This window comes from Triturus cristatus, chromosome 7 (genome assembly GCF_964204655.1).
Source record: "Triturus cristatus chromosome 7, aTriCri1.1, whole genome shotgun sequence".
Taxonomy (NCBI): Eukaryota; Metazoa; Chordata; class Amphibia; order Caudata; family Salamandridae; genus Triturus; species Triturus cristatus.
The window spans coordinates 193253363-193272787 of record NC_140590.1 but is presented as its reverse complement, the minus strand read 5'-3'; the positions used below and the strand labels follow the sequence as shown (position 1 = coordinate 193272787).

At 44.8% G+C, this 19425-nt stretch overlaps 1 protein-coding gene across 2 annotated transcripts in view; it reads left to right on the top strand.

Moving 5' to 3' along the window:
- LOC146809191 (putative methyltransferase DDB_G0268948) overlaps positions 1 to 19425 on the top strand; it is a 225432-nt gene that overhangs the window by 11913 nt on the left and 194094 nt on the right. Inside the window, exon 1 of one of the 2 annotated variants that reach the window (XM_085616016.1) lies at positions 8251 to 8418. The exons of the other annotated variant lie outside the window; for it this stretch is intronic. The gene's annotated coding sequence lies outside the window, so the exon portion shown is untranslated. Of the gene's footprint in view, positions 1 to 8250; positions 8419 to 19425 lie in introns of those variants that run through there. 2 annotated transcript variants of the gene reach the window in all.

Genomic DNA, 19425 nt, shown 5'->3' with positions numbered 1-19425 from the left:
ATGGGCAGGGCTGGGTAGCCTGGTGGTGAATAGGAAGATTGGCAGGTAGATGGGTAGGGGGAGTGCACCTGGACTCTGAATAGAGCTGTGCTCTGCCACCACAATGCTGGCTCCACCCCCTGTGGAGTGTCTGATGGCTCTACCCTGCTCCCTGAAAGAAACAGCCTGCCTCACAACAACAAAGTGCTCAAGAACTGGTTTGGACTGGGCAAAGGCCCCTCTACCCCAGAGGAACAAAGGAATTAGGGGTATAAGTATTGGGACCCTGCTCCCAAGAGGTCAGATCATGCTGAAGCAAGAAGAACCTCTGCCAGGAGAGAAGGAACTGGGAAAGCTGTAGGAGGAGTACTGTTCCTGACCTGGGGGATTGGCCTGCAGTGGTTGCCTTGCTGCTGAAGGGGAGGAGAAAGACTACTAAAGACTTTGCTTCAACTTGTGCTTTGAAAAGATTTCCAAGGGCTTGAACTGAGCTTGCCCCCTGAACGAAGTCCCAGGACCAGTGGACTTCACCCCCAGCTTCCCAAAGTCTTTTGGAAGTGCCTGCTGCTGTTGTTGGGCCTTCTGAGGGACTGCGTGTTGCAAGGAGCTGGAAGCGCGACTCAAGGAGGAGAAGCGTGCCGCCATCGGAGCTGTTGCCGTCGCATCTCGCAGAGAGTGTCGCCGCTGCAGCATCGCATCGAGCGGAAGCATCTCGCATCATCCGGAAGTGTCTCGCAACGCCGAAGAAGCGTGTCGCCGTCGCAGCCATCGTAGCTGACGCATTGCACCGCATCGAGAGGAGAGTCTCGCATCAAGAAGGAAGCGTGTCGCCATCGCAGCCATCGTAGTTGTCGCATTGCACCGCATCCAGAAAAGCACCTCGCATCCACTGAGAAGCGTGCCGCCGTTGGAGCCGCTGTCGTCGCATCTCGCAGAAGGGGTGTCGCCGCTGCAGCATCGCATCGAGCGGAAGCGTCTCGCAACGTCGGAGAAGAGTGACGCTGCCAAGGCCGCTGTCGTCGCATCTCGCCAAAAGGTGACGCCGCTGTAGCTGACGCATCGAGTCGAGCCTTCTCGCAACATCGGAGAAGCGTAACGCATCTGGAAGAACTTCGTCTTTATTTCTTTTGCACCAAGAACTTCAACGCATCTGCATCGCTGCAACACTTTTGTTGCCCTGCGTGTCGCATCCAAGGTGGATGTATGACGTTACAACGCACACTTTTACAACGCATGCACTTACAACGCATTTTTTACAACGCATAATCCATTACAACGCACTACACTTACAACGCATGACACTACAACGCATTTTTAAAAACTACCATTACAACGCATACCATTACAACGCACAATATTTAATTGCATTTAAGGTAAGTATTAGATAGTATAGGGGTAAAAATTACTTTTCTAACTCCAGGGGGTGCAACAGTAGGGTAAGTGTTGGATAGTATAGGGGTAAAAATTACTATTCTAACTCCAGGGGGTGCAACAGTAGGGTAAGTGTTGGATAGTATAGGGGTAAAAATTACTATTCTAACTCCAGGGGGTGCAACAGTAGGGTAAGTGTTGGATAGTATAGGGGTAAAAATTACTATTCTAACTCCAGGGGGTGCAACAGTAGGGTAAGTGTTGGATAGTATAGGGGTAAAAATTACTATTCTAACTCCAGGGGGTGCAACAGTAGGGTAAGTGTTGGATAGTATAGGGGTAAAAATTACTATTCTAACTCCAGGGGGTGCAACAGTAGGGTAAGTGTTGGATAGTATAGGGGTAAAAATTGCTATTCTAACTCCAGGGGGTGCAACAGTAGGGTAAGTGTTGGATAGTATAGGGGTAAAAATTGCTATTCTAACTCCAGGGGGTGCAACAGTAGGGTAAGTGTTGGATAGTATAGGGGTAAAAATTGCTATTCTAACTCCAGGGGGTGCAACAGTAGGGTAAGTGTTGGATAGTATAGGGGTAAAAATTGCTATTCTAACTCCAGGGGGTGCAACAGTAGGGTAAGTGTTGGATAGTATAGGGATAAAAATTACTATTCTAACTCCAGGGGGTGCAACAGTAGGGTAAGTGTTGGATAGTATAGGGGTAAAAATTACTATTCTAACTCCAGGGGGTGCAACAGTAGGGTAAGTGTTGGATAGTGTAGTGTAATATTATGCGTTGTAATGGTAGGCGTTGTAATGGTATGCGTTGTAAAGGTATTTTTTAAAAATGCGTTGTAGTGTCATGCGTTGTAAGTGTAGTGCGTTGTAATGGCTTATGCGTTGTAAAAAATGCGTTGTAAGTGTAGTGCGTTGTAACAGTTGCGTTGTAAAGGTTGTTCCCCATCCAAGGTACATTGACTTAAAGTGTCACATTTAAGAACTTAAGAGAACTAAGCAATCTTCTACCATCTAAAAGTAATAGTATTGTGTATGTTTGTCGTTTAATGGTCTTGTGATAATCCTATATAAAGAATCCTTATTTTTAATATAATTACCTTTGTGGTGTCCATTTGTAGTGTTGTCACTTGGTTACTGTATGTGTTCACAAATGCTTAACCTATAACGCTCTGAGATAAGCCTTGTCTGCTCGCGCCAAGCTACCTAGAGGGTGAGCAGGGGTTATTTTAGGAGTGTAACCCCTTACCCTGACTAGAGGAAAGGTTCCCTGCTTATGACAAGTAGCTACCTCTGCCAACCAGAGAACCCGGATTCTAACAACAGCAATTATTTTTTTTTATCTTGTCTCACACAGCCGGTAAGCAGGAGTATCAGCATTTGAGTTTGCATCATAAACGAGGTATTTATGAATACCACATCGGATACTTGAACAGTTGGAACTGGATCATTTTATATACTTGTCTCCTTTTTGCTCATCATTTAGTTTTCTGCATTTCCAAAACGAGTTATTACTAATCTGACTACCTTGTATTGATAAGTCACCATGTCTACTGAGGGCACAAGTACATCTCAGACCAATAATGCTAATTTTCGTATTTCTTCTCCTCAACCATTTTGGGCCACAGGAAATGAACCTCCTCTCAAGTGGTCGTTGACGAAGCAAAAATAATGGCGGCGGAGCAGAAGAAAAGATTACTACTACATGCCCTTGGCGCTATGGGACTTAAGACCTTCCACAAATTGACTTATAGCGTTACTTCTGGTGATTTTAATGTCTTTGAAATCGCCCTATTACAGTTGGATAACTATTTTAAACCCAAAGTGTGCATTGGTGTTACTAGGTATCAATTTTTTCAGAGAAAACTCTCGAAATCTGAAACTATTGTTAACTACGTGTCTGATTTAAAAAGGCTTGCTCTTGATTGTAAATTTGGAGTTTTGCACGACAATTTAATTAGAGATTAGGTAGTCATGCATACCTCCAATCCTGCGATTCAAGATAGATTGTGGTTGAACGGCGATGCCCCACTGGATGATATATTGGCTATTGTGAGGAAAGCAGAGATATCTGATCGATGTGCTGTTGCTTTAAAGAATGATACTCAAAATGTGGCGCTAATTAGTAAAACTGGTGTCCCTAATGATTACAATAGAGGCTCTCACAAGTTTGAAGATAGACCTCCTTTTAAGGAAGGAGCGTGCTAAATGCTATAGGTGTGGGAGTCTAGACCACATTGCTCATAGTAAGACTTGTCTTGCCATTAAGCAGAAATGTACCAATTGTGGTTTAGTCGGCAATTTTGTAAAAGTGTGTAAGAGAAGGAACTACAAGGTTAAATATGTCATGAATATGAACTGTGAAAGTGTGGATGAATCAAACTCTGATCCTGCTGATATGATTCTGAATGAGGACCTGTCTAAAAACTTTAGAAGTAACTTGATTCTAAATATTAATGACGTTGTATGTACCAACAAACCTATTTGCAACATGTTGATTGGTGGTGTGAATGTTGACATTAGAGCTGACTCAGGGTCACCTTACACCATATTTGAAGAAAAGTTGTGGAAAAGTAAATTTATTGGTAAAGTTGGTGAACATTTATTCGAACCTGATATCCACCCTGAGGGTTATAGTGGTGAGAAAATTGATCTCAGTGGCTTCAGATGGTTTGTTTTTGAGTTCAAAAACAGGCGTTGTCGTGCTAAATTGTACGTTGCAAATAGTGGCCCTCCTGTTTTGGACTGTTTGGATCAGAAACTTCTGCATATTATTTTAGATCCTAACATCAAGGAACAAGTTTTGATTGTTGATGAGGGTTCTTCATTAGGTGAGAGAATGATCATACAATTCCCTTCTGTTTTTAGTGGGAAACTGGGCAATTTACGTGGCTTCGAACATTTAATCCGCCTTAAGGAAAATGCTACCCCCAAAGTTCACGGTTGTATTAATGTTCCTATATTGGTTAAGGATGATGTGTCCAAGGAATTAGATAAATTGGTATCAGCAAAGGTAATACAACCAATAGAGGCTTTGGAGTGGATTTCTCCAGTTGTCATTGCCAAACGTTCCAATGGGAAAATCCGACTCTATGTCGACCTCCGTCATCTCAACAACAATATTGTTATTGACAGATTCCCCTTACCCAAAATCAATGAGATGGTGAGTTGCCTTAAGGGAGCGAAGTGGTTTTCCACGGTCGACCTCTCTTCAGCCTATCACCAAATTTCCTTGGCCCATGATTCTAAACACCTCACGTCATTCATAACCCCTTTTGGGTGTTACCAATTCACTCGCATGCCTTTTGGCCTTGCATCGGCGGGAGCGGTATTCCAACGTTTGATGTTTCACTTATTTAAAAAAGAGGTGGGAGTGACCTTTCTTCAGGATGACATTCTAATTTATGGGGGAACTAAGGAGGGTGAAAGAGAACAACTCCCACGGAGGAAATTCTTTTAAACACACCTCAAACAAACACTCACACGTACTTCAATATACATACGTGATATTGTGCGAAATAAACTGTTTTAAATTTTATTATCATTGCAAAAAAACTTTTTGGGTGATTTCATCAAAGACGTTCATTGACCTTTGGGCTCCGACTTTAGAGGAACCCTCTTATTTTCTTTTTTTGAGTTTTAACATATGCCCTCCGTATGTATATTGAAGTACGTGTGAGTGTTTGTTTGTTTGCGGTGTGTTTAAAAGAATTTCCTCCGTGGGAGTTGTTCTCTTTCACTTTAACAGTGCCCTGTCCCTCGGAGAGTGGGCCCCCTCTCTTCTTTCATATTATTATTGGAACTAAGGAGGAACATGATTCTAGGTTCATCAAGGTTTTGAGGATATTGGAAGGTAAGGGGCTTACCATTGAGTTTGCTAAATGCAAATTTGCATGCGAAAGTGTAACCTACCTGGGACATGTCATTGATCGCAATGGTGTTAGCCCCAAGCCATCTTTGGTCTCAGCTATTGAAGAGGCACCAACTCCTTGCAGTAAGGATGATGTCAGATCCTTTTTAGGCATGGCTGAATTTTGCACCAAATACGTTCCTAACTTTGCTGACAAATGTTTCAATATTTCGGCTGAATGTGATAGGGATTTTAATTCTATCAATACTGCAATTGCAAACGCGGCCTGCCTCAGTACCTTCGATCCTGCAGCAGAAAGTGTTGTGACTACTGATGCAAGTAATAAGGGGTTGGGTGCAGTTTTATCTCAGTATGTTGGTAATGGCAAAGAGAACATCATCACTTTTGCTTCTAGATATCTTTCTCCATGCAAGGAGAAGTATCCTATAATTGAGAAGGAGGCATTAGCGTGTGCTTGGGGTCTCGACCATTTCAAAATATTCATATGGAGGAAGGTTTGTACTCTAAGATGTGACCACAAACCTTTGGTTAAAATATTGACAACAGAAGGTTCTTCTAATGTCTCGTCTAGACTGGCTAGAATTTCTATGCAGATGCAAAATTTTACGTATAGAATTGTTTATACCCCTGGCAGAGATAATCTGTTTGCCGATATTCTTTCTAGAATGCCTGTTATGCTGGAAAAATGCGAAGATGAGAAATGGAATGATTTTCAGGTGGCGTTAATTCACAATCAGGGCCGTTCTGCTATCAACAAGATTGAGTGGGAATCTGAATTCCGTAGTGATGATACATTATCTAAGGTGATGTCATTTATTTTGAATGGTTGGCCACGTAAGGATAGTATATCTGACTTGGTCAAACCTTTTTGGGAGGTCAGATCAGAACTCTCTTTTTGTGATGGTTTACTTTTAAGAGGTGAAAGAATGATACCTCCTATGAATCTCCGTTCATCCATTGTGGAACTATGTCATGAGGTTCATTCCGGAATTACTAGAACCAAGGCAGTGATCAAAAAATTATTCTGGTGGCCTGGTTTGGAAATTGAGACAGAGAGAGTGGTCAGGAATAGTACTGCATGCGGTAATTCAGACAAGTCTGTGAAGACTTTCAGACCACCTATGTGTGACACTATTGTTTCAAAAGAACCATAGGACACGGTGGCTATTGACATTTTGGGACCCATTAAGGACCAGTGTGGCGAGTCACAGAAGTATATTATCGTGCTTATGGATCTCTTCTCTCGTTGGCCAGCTGTAAAAATTGTTGATAAAGCTGATACCATGGCGGTTCTTGAGTTCTTGGATGAAGTTTTCTCTTCGGAGGGTATTCTGGCGTCTTTAATTAGTGACAATGGAGTCCAATTTGTGTCCAACATGGCTGAGGAGTATTTTGCAAAACTTGGTGTGAATCACAGGACTACTTCGTTGTTTAACCCTAGTGGGAACTGTATGGTCGAGAGATTTAACCGAGTGTTAAAAGGTATAATTCAAATTGCTTCTAGTAATTCCTAAGATTGGATTTCATAAGTGGGTAAGACAGTCTGGGCTTACCGGGTGACTGCCAACGAAGCTACTGGTTTACCTCCGTTTATCATTATGCGTGGACGCAGACCCCGGTCTAAATTTAACCCTGGTTGGTTATGTCCTTCTGGTTCGGTTAATTGGTCTAAGTGTGGAATAGGATGCAGCGTATCCATGAAAAAAGCAGAGAATATTATAATGTTAAACACTCTACCAAACCAGTTGTGATTGAAGTGGGAGATTTGGTTAGGGTTAAAAAGCCAGGGTTTGTATGCAAGGGTGAGAGCGCTTTCTTTGATGCTGAAGAAGTTGTTGAGGTTTTACACAATGCTGTGGAACTTAAAAACGGTGAGGTTTGGAATTTAAAAAGGGTTGCTATGGATCACCCTTGTCAGCCAAGTAGAAGAATCAGTGATGCTCCGTACAATTCAGAGTGGTTGGAAGATTATTTTAATGATGTTGCTGGTTCGCCTTCTGAAATGACAGAGTGCTCTAATTTGCAGCAGCCTGTTGTGGTTCAGGAGGGGGATGGGGTGGTCCCTGAGGTTTCAAAGTTGGCTGGTCCAAACTCTGGTGAGAACATCCCGTTTTCTGATCTTTCTGTTCCTAATCAGAGGATTCCTCGTGAGAGGAAAGCTCCCTCTTGGCTTAGGGATTTTGTGGTTAACAATGGGTAATGCCGTGTAAAAGTTATGATTAATAACATGTATGTATTTCCTTATTGCAGGTTATTCCTTCCTTGTTCCCTCCCCTTTTATTTTTGTTTAATTTTTGTTATTTTATTTTATTCTTTTATTTATATATATCTAGAAGGGGGAAGTGTTGTGTTGCTTGGTAACTAGGTGGCCTTGCATCCTCGTGTGGCATGGAATGTTTGGATTGATTGGGGATTCTGGTTCCACTGTGTGGTTGACCAGAATCAGTGCTGGAGTGGAGATGGAGGATGTACCCTTACTGAGGCTCCTCAGTTATTAAAGGAATTAACTATTGAATCGTCTCATCACCATTACTTCACCAGCGCTATATTAAACTAAAGTAAATAAATAAAAACTAAAAAAATGCGGGACCTATACTATTGCAAGTGCTTGTTTAATAGCTTTGTCAGGTGTAACAAACAATGAATGTGTGTGTGTGTGTGTATGTGTCCTCATGTAACGCAACTGGTGCTATGAAAAGCGGTCTGATACCCGATTCGGGTCAAGTTCGTGCTATATAAAACTCTGCAAAACAAAAAAGGTGTGACCTCCTTCTGTGTTGTTATAGGCACGCAACGCCCATTGTGCTCATAGGGCTTATGCTTCTATGTCTGTGGCCATTCCTGGATTTGTTTCTGGAGATATGGTCACCATAAAATAAAGCATCTACAAGTTTCAGAAAGCAACATGATGGTAATGTGTTTCCTTTCGGCTTTCCCGTCAGTTCCAAGAACACGTGTAACCTCTCGCCAACGTTATATGGGGTTGGCGGTGCTCTGGGCCTCTTTCGACGGTCTACAGCGCTTGTATTTCCATCGGTACGTCTGAAGGATGGATGTTGACCCCCAGGCAGCAGAGAGCACCTGAGGGCTTGCTACTGTTCTGACTGTGCCCTCTGAGTGACAGGACACGGATCCAGCCGCCGCTAGGCACCAACTCCCAGCCTTAAGAGAGAGTCCGCCGCTGAGGTGAGCTGGAGCTTGGCCGAGCTGTTGAGGTCAGGACGGATGTCCGTCTCCTAATATGTCACAGCATGGAGCACAGATCACCTCCACTACGCCTTACTTTGAGAGATGCCCCTCTGGAGCTACTTATATGGCTGCTGAAGGCAGAGAGAACAGATGAATGAAGGGGAGAGTGGAAGAGAAAGAGCGCTGAGAATAAAAAGGGAGATACGTGTTTTTGTAGTGTTATACTGCGCGAACTCGAACTGCATGTACTAGAGTTCTTTACGTAAGCACCGATTACTTTATACGAAGCCATATTCATTGTTTTAGGCACGAGGAGAGTAAATCATTTGTCCACAATCACGGGATGTTTTTGACCTGGTTCCGCTGTTCCAAAGTCGGCAGCTGTGGCCATAGCGCCAGATAGGAGAGCACATGAAAAGAGGATGGGCTGACGAGGTGAGGCAGCCAAAAGGGAAGTGCCAGAGATTAGAGGGGAAAGACAAAAGTAGTCGTGTGAATAGGGAAAGAGGGGGTTAGAAGCGGTCTCATAATATTCATATGTTAAACGGTGTGAAGGGCGAGGGAGGGAGGGAGGGCTCAACTAAAAGTCGCTGACACTTTGCCACTGCCAACAGGTAGAAAGGATTATCGGGTTACCTTTGGCAGCCACATATGTCGGCTTTCGTACAACATTCCACACGGATGCACTGTACATCTCAGGTCAGATCTTCAGTGTGCTGTCACTTTCAATCCCACGCAGAAAGGCAGATTCATCTGTGATACGGGAAGGAAAGGAAGCAGCAAAAACAGAAGTTTTTTTTAGCTCTGTTTTTCACCTGGCGGAGAAATAAAATGACATCCTAATATATATCGTTAGACATTGATTTTAACAGAGTCGCAACAAGGTATTGTGTACATATCAGGGGCGCTTCTAGACGGGCGGGGCGCTAACGCTGCCAGCTAGGGCTGGCCCTAGCAATGGTCGCACAGGGTGCAACATTTTTTTGGGGCACACCTGCCCATTTCCTTCTTTTCCATGAATTACCTCAGTACCACTCACCAACAATGCACCTCATCTCTCAATGCGGTACAAAAGGGGGTGGTGATGGACGGAGTATCAGAACCAATCAAACACTCACACCCAGTCAACAGATCTGGGTTTGATCCATCACCGTTCTTTAGCCCACTCTGCCACCCCAGTTCAGACATGGCCATATGCAAATCAGTCTGAACCTGTGCGTCATGGGAACAGTCCAGCCCGAACTGCCAAGCCGCGCCTTCCCTGGACCGGAAACAAGCTTCCTAGGACCGGTTTCTGGCATTTCAGCCGTCTTCAGCCAGGCTTGCTTGAATCCAGTGGCAAAGTGAGCAAGGGACTCACGTCTGAGCATACCCTGCCAACTTATGGCGAACAAAGCGGTTCAAAAGGGGGTGGTGATAGACGGCGTATCAGAACCAATCAAACACTCACACCCAGTCAACAGATCTGGGTTTGATCCATCACCGTTCTTTAGCCCACTCTGCCACCCCAGTTCAGACATGGCCATATGCAAATCAGTCTGACCCTGTGCCTCATGGGAACAGTCCAGCCCGAACTGCCAAGCTGTGCCTTCTCTGGACCGGAAACAAGCTTCCGCGTACATATGTAATGGCTAGACCTTCCAACTTTGGAGCTTAGGAAGCAGGTTTGAGTCGCAGTGTCGGCTCAACGTCCTGTATTTCTGGGCAAGTCACTTAATCGTGCGTACCTACTAAAAATTGAATTAAGATGTCCTAGTTGGTGCTCATGTAAAGCACTTCAAGTTTAGCAATACAGAACTTCAAACAAATAAAAGTTACATCAAAACAGTGAACTGCTGCAGAGTTAAGATTTTTTAGTGTTTTAGTGCGTTTACGAACTGCTGGTGCTGAGCACCGGCAGGACCTGGGGATCGAAGGGTGAGGAAATAAATAATGTGCTGATCCTGCAACAAACTTTTTTTTTTTTTAACTGTGTTTATTCAGTTTTCAATAAACATACACAACTTTCATCATAGGCGTACATTACAATGAGTAAATAGGCCATACAGTGTTCACAGCGTTGACAGTGGCACGTTAACATCATTGCAGTCCGGAGGGGTCTAGAATAATGTTCCAGATCTGTAGTCCACAGGTTGGGGAGGCCACATTACAATATTGAGGCAGTACATACTTATCTTACTCCGCGGTAATTCACAGGTCAATGACATTATTCGAGAGGATTACCATGTCACAGTTAATGGAAAGACGGTTACAACCTGATCCGGCAACAAACTTCCAGTCTTATGATTTGGGTTGCCAGATTATTATTTTGATGTCCCAGACAGTACAAAAATAAGCAGTCTCCTAAAGCCGTATTTTCAGCATTTATCTGTGCATACTTCAAACAGCAAATATAAATAGAAATCACTTTTAATTGTGTTTTATGGCTGCCTAAATGGTCCATGACCGATAATTAAAGGGAACAAAGACAGAGAAGTCACATTACAAATGAATACATACTTTTTTTTTTTATAGCCCTATTTAGTGTCAAGACTGTGATTTTGCAGGCTCTTAAAAGAAAACGTCTGTCATTTTACTTTTGGCAACCTTATTTTATATTCCTTTTCATGAAATGCTTTCTCACACTACGGCAGTAAATGCAAAATTCAATGTAAGGAATACGCAGAGTGGGGGCCTTGGGGGTACTGGAACCAGAAAAAGAAACAAAACCTCAGTAACCAGTTAACAAAGGTATGTAAATATGCAAATGGTCCTTAGAGACCTGTGAAAAATGTGGGTGTGCCGGAGATAAGACTCCAGACTCTGCCCAGCCGAGCCCACAACAGCTCGAGGTGCAGGAACCCGGGCTGAGACTGGCGATGGGAGGTTGAAGCTCTTTCATCCCAATGGGCGTTGCAAGCCTGGTACCTATGGTTATGTTTGTTTAACTTCAGTTACATTTGGCAAGTACACAGAAAGACACAACAAAGGCGCTACGGAAGTGTTCTCCAACAATTACTTTTTAAGAGGTAGGTGACGGTTACAGTGCACCTTGCCAGATAGCAGCAACTAATAGCCAGGATCTGTCACGACAGGCACATCGCACAAACCAGGGGCGTTTATGCAGCAGCACACGCTGGACTCGTGTAGGTCCCAGTTATGTTTTGGCCTGGCAGAGAGTGGCAGCAGCCTCCCATATACTTCTACTGCATACTTGATGCAAAATGAGATCCCTCCTTCTGTCCGGTTCCTTGTAGTCCAGCCCTCGCCCCCAATGTATCGCCATTCGCCTCTTTGTCACGAACAGAAAAATACCCCCAAACCTGCTTACCTTCACTTGTGTTTTTGCCACATAGACCAAAAACGTCAGCAGGGGCATTGTGTAGAACGTTACTGCAGCCACCATAGGTATGTTATCAATAGTCCATGCCCAACAGAATAAGTACTTTCTGCCTTGAGGCATTCCCAGCCCCAGGCCTGGTGCATGGAATCGTGTCAGGCAAATGGCAGTGTTAGACCTGACATCCTTGGCGTGGGTTTTTCCCCTATCTTTTGCCTCTGCTACCTGGATTTTTGATGCTGTGCTGGATTTCGTTTTTGCTGGTTTAGATGCTTTGGACACTCTGCCACTGCTAATCAGTGCCAGAGTGTAAGTGCTCCCTGTGTAAAATATCATATTGATTGGATTTACCTGATTGGCATATCTGTATCACCATGAAGTCCCTAGTAAAGTGCACTGTGTGTGCCAGGACTGGTGATGACAGATGCTACTAGTGGGTCTGCAGCGCTGATTGCGCCACCCACCTGTGTAGCCCTAAAATGGTGTCTCAGGCCTGCCACCGCAGGCCTGCCTGCAGTCCCCGGACTGCCATGTCCTCCTGGCCAGTGTCCACACTGACCGGGCCTAACCCTTCCCTTTTTATACACGTCAGTCATCCCTATGGAAAGCCCAAGGTACCCCCCTGGGCAGGGTGCAGTGTATGTAAAAGGTAGAGCATGTACTAGTGCAGGTAACATGTTCTGGTAGTGAACAAGGGAATGTGTAAAATATTTATGCTACACCTCTAATAGTAATAAAGTGAAAACATATCACAAGAAAAATCCCAACCAATTTACAAAAATAGATTTAAATGTAATAAACTATTTGAGACCAAAAACACAAAACCCATTGAGTGAACCAGAGATATGTAATTTTGAAGATCTAAGTGAAAACAGTGCTTAGAACCACAAAGCACCTACTGTATCTGATTGCGTCGGACCGGGGCAAAGTCACAAGTTCAGGCCGACCACGATATATAGCATGGGCTGGATTCAGGGACTAAGATAAGCCCACTGAACAAAGTACTTTAAATCCGGGTTACGGAGCGTTGCACCATCCCATGTGGAGGATGTGTTGCGTAGAGGTGGTTCTGATGGGCTGCAATGCAAGGTCCTGCATCGAGGATCCGTCGCACAACAGTGATTTCATGGTGTTGCTTCGCTGCAGTGCACAGTCCTGCATTGAGAATGCGCTGTGTAGTGGTGGTTATGAGGCATTGTAGGGCTGCGATGCGAGGCCCTGCATCGAGGAGGCATCACACAGCAGCTGTTCTGTAGAGCTGATGGGTCCTGTGTCGGGGATGCACTGCACAGAGGCAGTTTCGATGTGGAGCAGCAAGGCAATGCGTTGTGCTGCGTTGGTTCTGTTTGGACCACAGCTGGGCTGGCAGAATACCTTCAGGCTCACTTCTAAGTGCCCGGGACTTGGGTGATGCCACTTGGGGGAAGGGGTTAGGGAGGGAGGAGGAGAAAGACTCCCAGCAGGCAGAGTCCAGGGTCTGGGTTTAGGTGGTTAGACACTTTTCTGTCTCAGAGACTCTGATCCGGAGTCCAGCCAACTAGCCCTCGGAGCCACTTTGCTCCTGGGTTTGAGATGCAGGTCTAGTCCTTTTCACTAAGGGAGCAGAGTATGAGTCCTACTTGCAGAGCAGCACAACAGTCCTTCTGAGTCTTCCACAGGGCCAGAGGTGTACCGAAGAGTCGGGTCTGAGGGTCCAATATATATACATGGTGCCATCTTTGAAGTAGGAGAAGGTTCTGGAGGTTTCTACCCACAGAGGTATCTGGAATTTTCTGCCTCCCTGCTCTGGCCCCAGCAGCTTGCCTGGGGGCACAGAAGACTAGTATCAAACCCTTTGTGAGTGTGCTCAGGCAAAGACTTTGTGATGTACAAGTATTGTAGGTGACTGCTCCTACCTCTCATAAAGTCAGAGATGGCCCATCACGCCAACATCATGTCCCCCTTTGGCTCACTGTCTGTGAGCAATAGACAGAGACCGACTGCCTGCTACACCTAGTCAAGTGACCCAGCATACAGGCTGAAGGCACCTAATGGTTTGGATAAGAACATTTATAATTTCTAAAAGGGGCATTTTCAGAATTGTGACTTAAAATCTGACTTTACCATTAAAGAGGGTTTTACATTAAAAAAATGTAGACACCAAACTTGACATTCTCACTTGCTCCCAATTGAAATTTAACATTTATTAAATGTTAAAAAGTGACTCAATGTTATCCTATGAGGTAGGCTTTGCAGTAGAGAAAAACTACTTTGAGCATTTCACTACCAGGACATGAAAAACTTAAAGTACATGTCCAACTTTTCAAATACTCTGCACCCAGCCCTTTGGCTGTTTAGGGCGTAACTGGCTTATATGTAATAAAAAGAAAGGTTTAGGACTCGCAAAAGGTTTATTTTGCCAGGTCAAAATAGCAGTTTAAAACTGCACACACAAGCTGCAATGGAAGGCCTGAAACATGTTTACAAGGCTACTTAGGTGGGTGGCACAAAACGTGCTGGAGGCCCACTAGTAGCATTACATTTACAGGCCCTGGGAACATGTAGTACCACTGAACCAGGGACTTTCAAGTAAGTTAATTGTGCCAATTGGGTGTGAGCCAATGCTACCATGTTTCAAGGAGAGAGCATAAGTACTTTAGCACTGGCTAGCAGTGGTAAAGTGTGCAGAGTCCTAAAGCCAGCACAAAGTAAGTCATCAAAAAACGGGAGGATGGAAAGTTAAACGTTGTAGGGGAGGGGAAACTACACCCAGGATATCAGGTTCAACAAGCTTCTTGGTTGGAAGGTGTTATTGCTGTAGTACAATCAGGTTTCAGGGAAATATGGTATTGCAGTGTGCTCTGGCTGTTACTGCATTGAGTCCACTTGCAAATTCGACTAGTTTGAGATTTAGCTGAGGGCGGTGTCAGACAGTCTCTGCTCTAGGGAGTTGTGATAGGCAGTTCCTTCTTGTCTTAAAAGAGCTGAACGGTAATTGTAGCAAAGAGATGCACGTTAAAGTTTAACAGATAAGAGAACAGGGGCGGCTCCTCCGTAATCGCAGAGAAGCGTTGCCCCACTGAGTCAGTCAGTGAAAAATAAAATGATAATAAAACAAGATTATATTTTTTTTCCTCTGACTGACTGACCCAGGAAGTCTTGGGCGGGGCAAGGCCATGGCAGAGAGTAGGAGTGGTTGGTGCACTCTAAAGTGTGCCTGTCTGTTTGGCCGTCTGTCTTAGTGCACACTTAGTGTTCTTTAACCCTGCTGTGTAGCGAAGCTGGGCTGGAGAAACAGCACAGAATCCCAGACATTGTCAGAGCGGCAAAACAGGCCGCTCAGAACAATCCTGGCGCTGCTCTCATGCACTAGGATTGCGTGGGGAGCCTGTGATGGTGTCCGACGGACTGCTGGGACACCACCAGGAGCAGGAGAGAAGAACCTAAGCGCCTGTCAGCGTCTGCGGCAGGACAGATAAGGTTTTAAAAATATATATATTATTATCCTAATTCCCTGTAGCTACCTCCCCACCTCACTTGAGATTTGCAGCGGCTGCCACTGGTAGTCAAAGTTCAACGCTGTCAGAATTTTGTAAGTTAATATATTTTTGTTCACGTTTAAACTTGCACAGGCCATTAACTATGGCATTCAGCCGTGCATGAACTCATCCACTCAAAAGCTCGAGTCAGAAGGCTAGCTCTGGCTAAGCTCAAGGTCCTCTTGCAACCTCGAGCCAAAATAAGCCAAGTGTTCATGGGAGGTGATGTGGTTTAGTAGCTACAGCTGCTGACCATGCAACATTGAAAGCCAAGCTCGAATTCCAGCCTCGGCTCAGCATCCTGTAAATCACAGTGAACCTCCCTACTCCCAAAAAAAAAAAAGCGTAACAGTCTTTGTCTGTTTTGAAACACACTTATGTCCTCAGTCAAGGTTTGCGCTATGTAAAACTGCGCCAAAAATAAAATGTTTTTTCTGCCTCACGCATGCTCTATCTTGTACTTCGAAAATTAAGGCCAAAACATTAACCTTCAATGTGAGAAAGAGATGCCCATCCAGTGGTTGCACTGCAGAGGGTGAAAGTGGGAAATCTGTCATCAACCTCAGCGTTGCTGTTTGACCAAATTGTGTGATCCTAGGGAAATACTTCATTTCACTGAGCCTCCTTTTTGGTTCATTACTTTATATGAGAGCACCTTCAAATGTGAGTTCTGGATGTGTGCGTTCCAAAAACCTCTCTTTTGTTTGATTTAATGGACTATAATGTTGCTCCATCTACAATTCGGATCTAGGCCACTACCAGGCTACACATGGCCGCTGATTTGACTCTTAGTTCACATATAGCATTATCAGAGTGGGGACAGGAATGTTTCTCGAATTTGTTTAAAAATCCTCACTTTTACGAAATACTTCTCAATGCAGTGATGGAATCTGCTCTTTTTTGTAGACACTGTCATAGTTTTACGTTATGTTGGTTTCATTTTCACATGGCATGCATTTTTATGGGATTGGCTTGTGCACAGGCTCTTAAAGCTGGAGCCTACCCTTGACTCTGCGCTCACTGTTTATTTGTTGGCTCAGCCATCTCAGCTGTGCTCATCAGTGTGTAACACACACAAGTGCAGCGGGCTAAACTTCACAAATACACACACTCTCAAATAGCATAGCATAGACTGTACGGGCTACAGTGAAACACAGAGCACATACAAGTGGTAGCAGCAGTCCTGCACATGCAGAAGAGGTACAAAACAAGCAGCTATGCAAGATTCCCTCAGAAACAGAAGAAATATAACACTGGCAGCGCAATGGAAGCTTATGGCTCAAACAACCGGAATATCGCAGGCAGACAATAGATGTTTACCTCACACACAACAGGCATACCGCTGGCAGCAAAAAAGAGGATGCTGGGGCATGTGCCTACTGTAGGGATCTCCTCCATCTCGAAGGCATATACAGACTGGTGTGGTGGTTAGAAATGGTAACAGAAGGGTGGATGGCCTGCAGCTGGGGCTTCTATCAAGCCTCCGTGTCCTCTGACTTCCATCAAACTACAAGACCTTTTCTCTTGGTTCCCTAAAACTCACCCGCTGGATATTGATGTGCACGTAGAAGGCTGACAAGGCAGACATTAGTTTGCTGCCAAACACATTCTACTGGCTGTCGGGGAATGCTTGTAAATAGTCTAACCCACTAGGAATCACTGGGTACCTTACCTAACCATAGTTTTTACACTCATCCATTTTAGACAGAGGCTTGCCTCCCCTCATTGGAAAAATGCATCATGAATTACTAAAAAAATGCTTACTCCAGAAGGGAAAAAAAGCAACCCCAGTCTAATTTCAGGACCTGTTAGGCATTGTCAATAAAGTATAACTTGGATCCTTCAGCACAGCGAGCAAGGGACCCATGTCTGGGCAAACCCATGCCCGCTGAGGGTGTTACAGCAAACGCACAGAACGTGATGGGCAGGATGTTTGCAAATAGTCTAAACCACTGGCAGTCACTCTGTACAGCATTCTTGTCCATCGTTTTTAGCCCACGGTGCCACTCTAGACAGAAGCCTGTCTTATGCAGATCAGTAATGACCCTACTCCTCACTGGAACAGTTAATTGGTGTTTGTTTTAGTAACTAGGGCTTTGCATCAAAAACCATGTGTGTTAGTATGGGAATGCCTATGTACACCCATGGGATGCCCTCTTGATGCAAAGAGTCGTTTCAGATACTTTAGGACTAATTTGCAGTCCCAAAACATGTCTTTCCCTGGAAAGTAAATTGTTTATCAGCACTCGCGCCACTTTGCATGACTTTGCGACAGCGTAAAGTGTTGATTTATCTGCCCCATAGGGAGTTACATCAGACATACAAAAGGTGATATAAGTAATGCTAGCAAATAGTGGAAACCGCTGTCGTTCACTCTAGATAGCATCTCAACCCATTGTTTTTCGCCAACTGTGCTGCCTTAGACAGAGGTGTGCCTTTTGCAAATCAATACTGACCCTGCGCCTAAGGGGAGATGTCCATAGTCTGAACCAGTGGTTCTTAAAACTTTGACCTTTGTGGATGCCATTTTTATAATGTGATTTTTATTTCTAAATGACAAGGCAATATGCTAGCCTATCTTTGTTTGCTCCTAATGCATTCTCTTTTTGTCGGTGCATACGAGTTCTTCAATTCCAGCCACCAATCTTTCAAACTATTGTTTGGTGTATTTGCACTGCTCCCACAAAGCAAGCTAATGGTGGCAATTTATTTTTGAACCTCCCAATTTCAAATTCCTTCAAATTTACAGAGCATTTTCAATGTTTTGGTTTTATATTTTGCTTTGTGTGTGTATATACATAAGTAATCTGTTAATACTCAGTTTACTGAACAGTTGCATACCCCTTGAGTTGGTCCGGATCCACAGACCACAGGTTAAGAACCACTGGCAACAGCATTCCAACCCATTGTTTTTCCACCCACTGTGCTCCTCTAGCAAGAGTCCTGCCTTGTCCTCCTCATGACAACAGTCCATCCCGGACTGATGAGTGAGGCACCCCTCCAGAATGGGACACAAGTACCTCAGATGAGTTTCAGCATTATGAACACAAGTTGGTCGCACACTGCTCGTCACACCAGCAAGTTGCCCCAAAGGACTGTGGTGAATGTAGTGGCGACGGCGGGTACGCCTATGCCACGATGTGTAAAAAGAAAAAAGTATGTGTTGCATTTAGCCATCCCTGGACACGTGTTTCGAGGTAGTTGCCTCTCGTCAGCAGGGAGCAGGACAATGTAAAGGGGTGCCGAGTGGACTGCCAAAATGTAATTAAAACAGGTCAAATACCTCTCATGGCGCGCAGGTGCAGAACCAGGGCTCGTCAGCCCGATAGCTCGCGGGAGCCGTAATAATTTGAACACAAGTTGGTCGCACACTGCTCGTCACACCAGCAAGTTGCCCCAAAGGACTGTGGTGAATGTAGTGGCGACGGCGGGTACGCCTATGCCACGATGTGTAAAAAGAAAAAAGTATGTGTTGCATTTAGCCATCCCTGGACACGTGTTTCGAGGTAGTTGCCTCTCGTCAGCAGGGAGCAGGACAATGTAAAGGGGTGCCGAGTGGACTGCCAAAATGTAATTAAAACAGGTCAAATACCTCTCATGGCGCGCAGGTGCAGAACCAGGGCTCGTCAGCCCGATAGCTCGCGGGAGCCGTAATAATTTGAACACAAGTTGGTCGCACACTGCTCGTCACACCAGCAAGTTGCCCCAAAGGACTGTGGTGAATGTAGTGGCGACGGCGGGTACGCCTATGCCACGATGTGTAAAAAGAAAAAAGTATGTGTTGCATTTAGCCATCCCTGGACACGTGTTTCGAGGTAGTTGCCTCTCGTCAGCAGGGAGCAGGACAATGTAAAGGGGTGCCGAGTGGACTGCCAAAATGTAATTAAAACAGGTCAAATACCTCTCATGGCGCCCAGGTGCAGAACCAGGGCTCGTCAGCCCGATAGCTCGCGGGAGCCGTAATAATTTGAACACAAGTTGGTCGCACACTGCTCGTCACACCAGCAAGTTGCCCCAAAGGACTGTGGTGAATGTAGTGGCGACGGCGGGTACGCCTATGCCACGATGTGTAAAAAGAAAAAAGTATGTGTTGCATTTAGCCATCCCTGGACACGTGTTTCGAGGTAGTTGCCTCTCGTCAGCAGGGAGCAGGACAATGTAAAGGGG